The sequence below is a fragment of the Etheostoma spectabile genome, chromosome 24, assembly GCF_008692095.1.
Source record: "Etheostoma spectabile isolate EspeVRDwgs_2016 chromosome 24, UIUC_Espe_1.0, whole genome shotgun sequence".
Classification (NCBI taxonomy): domain Eukaryota; kingdom Metazoa; phylum Chordata; class Actinopteri; order Perciformes; family Percidae; genus Etheostoma; species Etheostoma spectabile.
Window position 1 is genome coordinate 7771322 of NC_045756.1, and position 10139 is coordinate 7781460.

The 10139-nt window shown below is 43.9% G+C and overlaps 1 protein-coding gene and 1 long non-coding RNA gene across 6 annotated transcripts in view; one reads left to right on the plus strand and one right to left on the minus strand.

Annotated features, from left to right (window-relative positions):
• Positions 1-10139, plus strand: part of als2b (alsin Rho guanine nucleotide exchange factor ALS2 b) — a 90412-nt gene that overhangs the window by 47644 nt on the left and 32629 nt on the right. The window lies entirely within an intron of this gene.
• On the minus strand, positions 5049-7143 carry LOC116674083 (uncharacterized). Its single transcript, XR_004327958.1, has 3 exons — positions 7072-7143; positions 6424-6489; positions 5049-5083 (listed from the first exon to the last, which is right to left on the minus strand). It is a non-coding gene; the product is annotated as an uncharacterized LOC116674083 (long non-coding RNA).

The following is a 10139-nucleotide window of genomic DNA, read 5'->3' on the forward strand; positions in this document are numbered from 1 at the left end:
AAACACAATTTTGGCTGTTCATAGCTTTATATCTTTTAATGTGATAAAAACACCAAATAATCATTTTGACTATGTATTGGTATGTTATTTACGGTGGTGTAAGGTGCTGGAAAAAGCTTTAAAATGGACCTTGAAAGTGCTTGAAAAGTGCTTGATTTTGACCTTGGAAAAGGTGTAGGCATCCTGATTAAAATCATAGGATTTATTGATTATTCCCAAAACAAAGAATTAAAATGATTATTGATATTGACCAAATAATTCAAGTTTGTAGCTGATTTGACAATAACCAGTGTATATTCTAAAGCATTTCTTCTAAATGCATCAAACTATATTACACATGACTGTAATGCATCTTAACATTTCAACAACAATAGACTAGCTCAACTAAACCAAATTACCTCAACAGCAACTCACTAGGATTAATTAAAGGAGCACAGCAATGTAACAATAATAAAGTGACATTTATTAAATAATGATGCGAACAAGAGCACGATGAGGTGTGATTGTGAGTATCAGTGATGAATGAAGGTGGATGGATGTAATGGAGAATGTGAGCTGCATGTTGTCTGAGCTCTGTTTGTCATTATTTAACAACGAGAGAGAAAACATGTTGGTGCGCCATCGGAGAATGCGGCCTCCTTGTCTCGGGGCAGGGGGGGTTGAATAGTCGGGAGGACCGGCCAGGTGATCACAGTCGTCTCATCATCGCCTCCGCTACACCTGCAGTTAACAGACGACCACAGTACACAGTAGACGGCCCAGGGCCAGCACACCAACAAACATGACATCATTTTTAGAGCTAGTGTTTTTGTGTATGCAGTAGTTATTATATAGGAATAGTTTCAGTTTTCTCACATCGTCACAGGGTTCCTTCCCCTAGCCACTGTACCCTCCTGAGTTAACCCACGTGGCTGTGGGGTTGCCTTCTTCCCTCCTTCCCAGCCGTTTGTAGTTCTCACGCCAACATCTTCCACCTGCACCGCTGTGGGGTCTTCCTGGGGCTATTTACCCATAACTGGGACAGTGGTTGACGGGCATGAGGGCGTTTCTACTCACCAATGGGCCTGCATGCCACGTCTCTGGGGCCCACTGCTGCTCCGAGATCCTGTACAACTTAGCCTGGACCCACAAGGGACCAGTTACCATGTGTGCCACGGGGAGGCGTGTACGAGGTCTAGGCAGTGGAGAGGCTATGTACCGGCGGAGGAGGCTTACACACTCGGCTCCTCTTTCTGCCCCTGAAAACAAAGGGCTGTCCGGTGGCAGTAGCTGGAAGCAGAGAGTGGCGAGCAGAAGCAGCATGTAGCATGCAGCATGTAGCATGTAGCATGCAGCATGCAGCATGTAGCATGCAGCATGTAGCACACACTAACTACAAGCTCTACAACTCCAACACTACTGCACTGACGCATCGCACGCCCTGCGAGTATACGCGCGCACACACACACACACATACACACACACATACACACACACACACACACACATACATACACACACACAGAGACAGACTGACAGACATGCACGCACACAGACACACACATACCCTTGCACACACACACACACCCTTGCGCAGATAGATAGACAGACCGACCCACCCACCCACGCACACATACAGACAGACAGACAGACAGACAGACCCACACAGACAGAGCCAGCCACACACACACACACACACACACAGACACACACACACACACACACACGAATGGAAGAAAAGGGAAAAAAGAAGTAAAGGAAGTCCAGACTAAGGCTTTCGATACCAGTACCAATTCCAGTACCGTGACTTGGATACCGGTTCTAAAAATTGGTACTAATTTTATCAAACAAAAAGAAATGACAACATTACACATTACAGCACAAATCTTTCATTTTCTTTCATCTCCTGCTACAAGAGGCGTCTCTGTGTAGAGCTTTTCCTGAGTGTCTCTATGACGTGTAACGTTAGACAGCCAATCACAGCCATTATTAGATCTTGTAGAAGCATGCTGCGTGCTGATTGGCTCACTGACTCATGAGATTTACTCCTTAGGTACTGAATGACGAGATTTTAAAATACTCGATACTTCCAGGCAATTGGGTAATTACCCTACATTGTTACCACTGAACGTTTCAGGCAGACTTGAAGACATTTACAATGATGCATTTGGTTTAAGATTAGACGGACGGATGCCGGGGGTCAATCATGCAAGACAACATATTGCACTGTTTTAAAAGAGGAAGTAAGCATGCATGGTCTTTGTCTGTGTTGTTCTGGGAGTAAAAATCCCGCTGATTTTCTCCATGACGTTTTGATTATCAGACATGAAGGCAGTTTAAAAGATGTTCATCAGCTGTTGAGAGGCGTCGAGCCGAGCCGGCCTCACCACATTTGCATAAAAGTTGCCTGGATTTAACGTTGTGCAAATTAGGAGCGGGGTGAGTCGACGCCCCGCTTCTCCAAAGTCCCCGCAACGCAACTGGAATGCATTGCACGGCTGCTTCCATAGAAATGAACGGGAAGCGTTGAAACAACGGCAACAGTGGACACACACCATGACTGGAATTCAAAACACACCAACTTGATATTTTTTAAACACAGCCCTGACATTTCATTTTTCAAACAATGAAAAAATGAAACTGGTGCAGACTAGCTAGAAGAGAATAAAAGGTGGGGGGTGGGGTGGTTTAGCGGACAGAAATGCAAATAGAAAAGCAGGAAAAGGAGACACAACAGAGGAGGGAGAGAGAGAGAAGGACAGAAAATTGCTTTTGAGACGTGAACCAGAAACTGTTGGTACTTTTTGAAAGGGCAGAGGGTATTTCTGCTGAAGTGAATATCCTCGAAAGATCAATTAGTGTGTTCAGGGGACAGGCAGCTAGCAGATAGTGAGGAGATGTTTGCTGTATGTGACAAAAAATGTTGTAGCTTAAAACACGCGGGACATGCTTAGAGCGCCTTTAAATTACACATGAACCAACAGTAAAACCCAAGGCTTCAACGGGTAAAGAAATACTCTTAGAAAGATGCATGAAGGAACTCCCTTCACAGGTTTATATATTTCAATTTGGATTGGTTGCAATTAGGGCTGAACATGGAAGGTTTTCAAATCGTAAATAGTCAGTTGAGGTGGTTTGGTCGTATGGTAAGGTAAGTGTGGTAAAAGAAATGTATGGATGAGACTAAAACTAAAGTGCATTTAAAGCCCATTTAGCCTTGGTTACAGTCGGTTCATCCTTCCATGCAGTCTCTGCCGGGTGTAGAGCAGACAGAGAGGGCGGAGGTCGGGATAGGGCTGGGTATCACTGGACATATAATAATAATATTTCCAAATATACAATATATAGTCATTAAGCACCTACAATAGGCCCATTAGGGTTTTCGGAGCTAGTTTAAAATGTAATTCTGTGCAAAAAGCATTATTTGATTCAAATGAAGCAAATATAAGTTTCCAAGTAGATTTCCTGTAGTCCAAAGTTATGCTCATGAGGGATGTTCTAGCAACAAAGTTATAGTTGGCTCAGTGGGTAGAGCCGGCGCACATGTATTAGAGGTTTATGCTCAACGCAGAGTTCCAGGGTTCGAATCCGACCTGTGACGATTTCCTGCATGCCCTTTCTTCCTAACTGTCTTGACGCAAATTATAAAGGCGGAAAAGCCCAAAAAATTGAAAAAAATAGCCACGCTTATATGTTGGTGCCCAATTAAACCCCACACATGACTTCACCAGTTTTATAGGTGGACAGGTGTATGTTTCCGATGTGTTTAGGAGCTGAATCCTATGATACAGAGCCCTAAGCCTATCTCTCACCTCTCTCTCACACACCACACACCCACACACCACACACACACCACACACACACACACACACACACAACACACACACACACACAACAACACACACACACAACACACACAACACACACACACAACACACCACACACCAAACACACACACACACACACACACCACACACACACACACACACACACACACACACACCACACACGCACACACAAAGGGATTGGGGACAGGGAACAGAGTCCTAACATTGCTTTTGCCAGCATACTTACAAGATTTTTACAAGGCGCCACGCCCTGAAGCAGGAGGCAAGCACACACAAACGCTTGAAACACACACACCAAGTTACTGATGAGTCTGAAATATTGACCGATACACCTAATGAAAAGTGTGTGTGTGTGTGTGTGTGTGTGTGTGTGTGTGTGTGTGTGGTGTGGTGCTGAAGCTGACCTGTGCGTGGACCAAAGCGTCGTTGAACACGATGAACCAGTTGACGGAGAACCTCCCGGCGTTCTGCAGCGTCAGAGCTTTGTTGCTGCTCTCGCAGATGAGCGGCGGTGAGGCTTCCGGAGAGAGTCCTGACAAACACACAGGGACACCATTCAGCTAGAAGGTGACATCATGTGACACTCGAGAATCAATAGACACGACTAGAGACAGACACACGCACACGCAGACTGACAGACACGCAGACTGACAGACAGACAGACACACACACAAGTTAATACGTCATTTTGCCAGGGAAGCTCTTCCAGAAATGACAGGTGTAGTCAGCATCTTTCCTTTTTCTCTTCAGCAGTTGGGTCAAGATTCGAACTTAGAGCAGCTGTCCTGCAGCACCTGGTTCATTGGAGCACTAAAACAAACACCACACACATATTTAGCGTGAAAAAATGCATTGGGATTTTCTAAATAAGAGTTAGATTCTGTAGATTTATGCCATTTAATATTTTTTTTCCTGACTTTAATGCTTTTAATGCTTTTTTTAAGGCGTTCTTTTGAAATTGTATTTTTCCGAGGTTAACATTCCCAAGTTTCTGTTTATAGAAACATCCTGTTATACCGCGCAAAGATAAAATACTTACTAATCTTCAAAACCCAAAACTACAAAGGTTGCATTGCCATAGGTTGTGCTTCACCCACACTTCAAAGCAGGTGGCCAGTTTGAGCAGCAGCCGGCCGTATTCGTGAAGGTGGTGTGTTGGGAGGAAGAGAGCGCACCAGGAGTCGGCCATGGTAGGGTTCTCCTCGCTGCATCCGACAGCCTTTTTAAGCAGCTCGGGATTCTTCCCAAAGAAATCTCTTTAAAGACAATTAGCACGAGTTAGTTGTGTCTCCAGCATTTAGAGTCATGTGAAATCGTATGTGTCCCACCAATCAATGGCAACATCACTGGGATATGTGTTACAGCACCTTATCAAAGCAGTGTTTTTAGAAACTGTGTGTGTGTGTGTTTGTGTTACAGTCTCTGAGTTAGAGTCCAACACAAGTCTCAACGTCTGTAAACTAGAGTCCAAGTCAAATTATAAGTCTCTGGGTAGAGATAATGTCTCTGAGCTAGCGTCAAAGTTTCAAGTCTGAGCAGAGTCCAAGTCTTAAGTCTAGAGTCACATATTTTGCATTCAGGGCTTTTTGTTTGGGCCTTGTTGTCTAAACTTTTTAAGCCAAAGCTTCTGATGACATCACAGTTTTTAAATTTACTATTTTTTTTAAATTCAGAAATAACAGATACAAACAATACCGGTCAAACTCTCGCGTGTGGACGCACGCAGCAGATACGTTCATATTACATGTTAGTGGGTTGGGTACGGAAACCCGGTTCCACAATGGAACCGGTTCCTGCGTAACCGGCAGGAATGGGACCGGATTAGAACGCAAATTTCGGTTCCACTTAATGCGCCAAAACGGATGGAAAAAGAAAGACTTTCTCTGTAGTCTACCGTTAGCTTGCTACGTAAATGTTAGCTACTTTAAAATGCCATATTTTCTGATTGTAGGTGTGTGTTAGGTGACTTAGGTTTACTTATTATATATTGATGTACTTTAAAACGTAATTATTGTTAAATATAAATAATTTTCAAAATAAAAAAACTATAAAAGAACCTTCTTTGATGTCATTTTTCAAGAATCGGTTTAGGAATCCCAATTTTTTTTAAAGTACGGTTCGGCATCGGATTCGTAAAAATCCAAAAGATCCAACTCTAGTGTTGCGTAAGCAGAGTAGGTTATAGGTTACGGTCAGGTTATCAGACATTTTAAAAAATAAAGATTGTTCACAAGTCTCAAGGCAAGTCTGAAATCACTCTGTGTGCGACTTATGCCGACCTTACCTTACTTTATTAAATTACAATATCGGAATGAAATCCCGAGAGTCTTGCTAGAGTTGGGGCGCAATCCTGTCGTCTCAATTGTGTTTGATGTTACCGTAGTTTTAAGTCCTGGTAGTAACATCTTATAGTCAGAGACTAATAACTCAAAACTGACATCATGACAGATTGTCTGATGTGAGATGGTGTCGCACTTTAGTCTTTCTAAAGTCTGTTCAGATTCTTAAAAAAGGCATAAAATGTGACTCAAGTTCAAGTCTCAAAATCCCTATCCTGGGGGGTGTGTGTGTGTGTGTGTGTGTGTGTGTGTGTCACAGTGAGGGTTTGGTCAGGGTCTGGAAACCTCCCATCACCTGGAAGTTGCCCACAGCGCTGCAGTACCTTTAAAGAGACGTGGATGTGCATTATTGGCAGAAATCTGTTTTATCAATTGAACATATGTTTTAAAGGCCCATGGCATGAAAATTCCTTTATGAGGTTTTTTAACATTATTAGGAGCTCCCCAGCCTGCCTATGGCCCCCCACTAAGGCCTATATAAAACGACTTCAGATACAGTATTGGGGACCACTAAGGTCTATATAAAAGAGACTTCAGATACAGTATTAGGGGACCACTAAGGTTTATATAAATAAGACTTCAGATACAGTATTAGGGACCACTAAGGTCTATTAAAAGAGACTTCGATACAGTATTTGGACCACTGGTCTTATAAAATACTTCAGTACAGTTTAGGGACCACTAAGGTCTATATAAAAGGACTTCCGATACAGTATTAGGGCACCACTAAGGTATATATAAAAGAGACTTCCGATACAGTATTAGGACCACTAAGGTCTATATAAAGAGCTTCAAATACAGTGTAAGGGGACCCTAAGATCTATAAAAAAGCATCCAAAGAGGACCATATCACGGGACTTAAAGACCGATAACTACTGAAACGATCATGATGGGCGACCACGTACTCATGGTAAGAGTCAAGGAAGATGCTGGCGTGGTCTAGGATGAGCAGGCTTTTGACGTCAGGACTCGGCGCAGGTTTGCGGTGAGGCTGGCGGAGTGCTGCCCGGTTAGGTGGACACAAGAGGCTGAATCGGCCTGCGGAGGGTGGAGGAGCCAGCGGCGTCTGGCTGAGGGCCGAACTCAGAGACTCTAGAAAAGGGACGGCACCCATACAGACAAATAAATTCAGCCAAAGCAAAACTAATTCTGGCTGCTCTGCAGCATTGGTCAGGGCGAGTATTATAAGGAGAAATTGGAAAAATCAGGGTTCTTCAGCAGTAGTGCCGAAAGTTCATGCTCCTCATATGATTATGACCAATTAACAGCCTAATGGTGAAGAAAGGGTTGGTGAGTGATGTGTAGGGGATTGGAACTCGAAACCTCTCATTTTGAAAACCAGTATCAACCTGTTCAGGGTTTGTACACTTTTCCAAGTTCAAATTCAAGCACTTTCAAGGTCCATTTTAAAGCTTTTTCCAGCACTTACACCACCGTAAATGATACCAATATATAATCAAAATATATTTTGTGTTTTTGTCACATTAAAAGAACATAAGCTATGAAAAGCTAAAAAAATGTGTTTGGTAATAGCAGAAGGATCAGATATTTAAGCAAAACATAAGTTTTATTTCAAAATGTATCCCTGTCCAAGTAGACTTTGCTTGCTTTCTAACCTTTTGAACAGAAATATGTCACAGGCCTTGGTTTGGGACATATCTTGATATATACAAGGTTTGATCAAAATCTGAGACAGTAACAACAACCTGTAGCTCCATTTTAACCAGAAGACATTGACAATGCACAGGCACCTGCCGAAAAATAGCCTATATTCATTTAAGAGATGTATTTCGTGTGCCTAAGACATATAGTATCTAATAGAGCAGTTGTAAATATTATATGAGGCCATCCTCAACCTTACAGAGGGCTACTAGCTACGTAGCTAGTAATGTTCACTTAGATTTTTGTTGTTAAACTGTGTGTGAAAGAGCGGTGCTGTTATCACCGGTTTCAGGTACGTACGGGACCGGCTGGATGGTTTTATTATTTTTTAAGTGTTCTTTCTGCCATATTTTAGGACTCAACAGAAATCATTACATTCTTACTGTATTCAAACATAAGCAAACTTGTGTCCCATAGCAACAACATAATTAAAGATATAATGGAATAGAATCAATAACCATTTGGATTTAAACATAAGAATACCTGTTGTTGTTGTCATGACGACACACTGTGAATACTAGAACCCAACTTGAGTTCTTACACAAATTCACTTGACACTTTGACTGTGACAATCCAAAGGTGCACATTGCAACAGAGAAAGAAACACTGGAAAACATGGAATTCAACTCTGGAGAGACTGAACCCCAACTGAATTTCTACCTCAGTTACCTTGAAGAACATGTACGGTTGGAGCTGAAGGACAGCGAGGCGACGCTCACCCAATGTGAATCTGAGGGGAGAGTTCATCTGATCATCAGAGAGGACCTGCTGGCCGAGCTCGTGGATCAGCTCCAACAGCAGAGAGAGGGCAGCAGTTGGAGCCATGAGAAAGAGCTGATGCAGAGGGAGATGCGTGACTTGAAAGTTCAGCTGGCTCAACGTGTCCCCTCCCCACCCAGGGAAACAGAGCATCTGAAATCTCAGTGGTCAAAACCAGCAACAGGTGCGAAAAGCCCAAAAAGATCTGGACCTTCAGACCTTCATTACTCACAGACCTGAAAGTCGAATTGGAGCAGAGAAGGGAGAGAGGAGGCCCTCACCAAGGAAGTGAAGACTCAGAAGATGGAGTGTGGTAAAGAAAGGCAGGTCCTCAAGGTAAGTAGCCCACCAACGTGGAGTTAGAGTTGGAGAGCTATCTGGAGATGGAGCGGGCTCAAGCTCAGGAGCTGAAGGCAAAATTGAGCAAGATGGAGGAGCTCTCCGAAACAGGAAGAGAAGGCCAGGAGAGATGGAAAGATCCAGGCTTCCATAGAGCCCAGCTCGATCAGGCTCTGGTTCAACATGTCCCCTCCCCACCCCGGGAAACGGAGCATCTGAAATCCCAGATGGTCAAAAACAGCAACAGGCTGCGAAAAGCCCAAAAGAATTAGACCTGCAGTATTCATTACGAAGACCTGAAGGTCAAAATGGAGCAGATGAAGGGAGAGAAGAAGGCCCTGGAAAAGGAAGGAGACTCAGAAGATGGAGCTTTGTAAAGAGAGGCAGATGTTCAAGGTAAGTGAGACCACAAACGTGGAGTTTTGAATGGAGAGTGTCTGGAGATGGAGCGGGCTCAAGCTCAGATGAAGGGTAAATTGAGCAAGATGGAGGAAGCTCTCCAAACATGAGGAGGAAGCAAAGGAGGTACTTGAAGGATCCCTGGCTTCCCATAGAGCCCAGTGGGTGGGTAGACCAGAAAACAAAAAACCTCATGGCTGCTATTGAGAAAAAGTTTGAACATCAGCTGGAGAGTCATCTCAACGAGTGGAAAGAGGACAAGTCATCCCTCCTTCAGGCCACAGAAAGCCTCAAGCTGACTCAGCAGGAAAAGGAGCAGGGAGTGGGAGAGGACAGAGAGCTCCATGAGGTCCCAGCTGGAGATCGCAGAGCCAATTAATGAAAAAAGCAGAAGAAGAAGAGTGGTACAGAAAGCTTCTGCTGGCTGAGGAAGAGAAATGCATTTGTACTGGATAGTATCGTCTTGTCTGTCTGTCTGTCTGTCTGTCTCTGTCTGTTGTGTGTGGGGTCTGTATGTGTGTGTGTGTGTGTGTGTCTGTCTGACTGTCTGTCTGACTGTGTGTGTGCGTCTGGGTCTGTGTCTGTCTGTCTGTGTGTGGCTGGCTTCGTCTTTCTGTGTGTGTGTGTGTGTGTTGTGGGTTGACTTTACGTGTGTGGGGGTCTGACTTTGTGTACGTGTGTGTGGGTCTGTCTTTACGTGTACGGTCCCTCTGTCTTTACGTGTCGTCCGTCTGTCTTTACGTGTACGTCCGTTCGTCTTTACGTGTGGGTCTGTCTGTCTTTACGTTTTGTGTTTGTGTGTGGTGTGGTGTCC